Source organism: Trypanosoma theileri, assembly GCF_002087225.1.
Source record: "Trypanosoma theileri isolate Edinburgh chromosome Unknown TM35_Tth_36_V1, whole genome shotgun sequence".
NCBI classification, from domain to species: Eukaryota; Euglenozoa; class Kinetoplastea; order Trypanosomatida; family Trypanosomatidae; genus Trypanosoma; species Trypanosoma theileri.
The window spans coordinates 70,976-71,385 of record NW_021639878.1 but is presented as its reverse complement, the minus strand read 5'-3'; positions in this window follow the sequence as shown (position 1 = coordinate 71,385).

Below are 410 nucleotides of genomic sequence, written 5' to 3'. Positions count from 1 at the left end.
AAAAAAAAGAAAAAAAAAAAAAAAAAAAAAACACACGATTCAGGTTTTGTTGTAAAACTAGAAGGGAACATAAAATAAAAAAGAAAAGGGAAGTAATTTTTTCTTTTTTTTTGTCTTTTCTATTCTTCTTTTTCTTTCCTCCTTCTTTCTTTCTTTCTTTTCCTTGTCACGTTCATATTTTTCCTCTTGTTCCTTCACTAGTAGAGGTTAGAATAAGGAGTTCCCACTACCAGGAGAAACAATAACATTAACAGTAGCAGCGGCAACACCCCTTCAGTAGAAAACGACGTGAAAAAAAAAAGAGTATAAACGGAAAAAGGGGGAGTGAACAGTGGAAAAAAGATTATAAACATAGAGAGATAGGTAGATAGCAGGAATTCACACCATCACTCACATGAAAATAGTAGTAA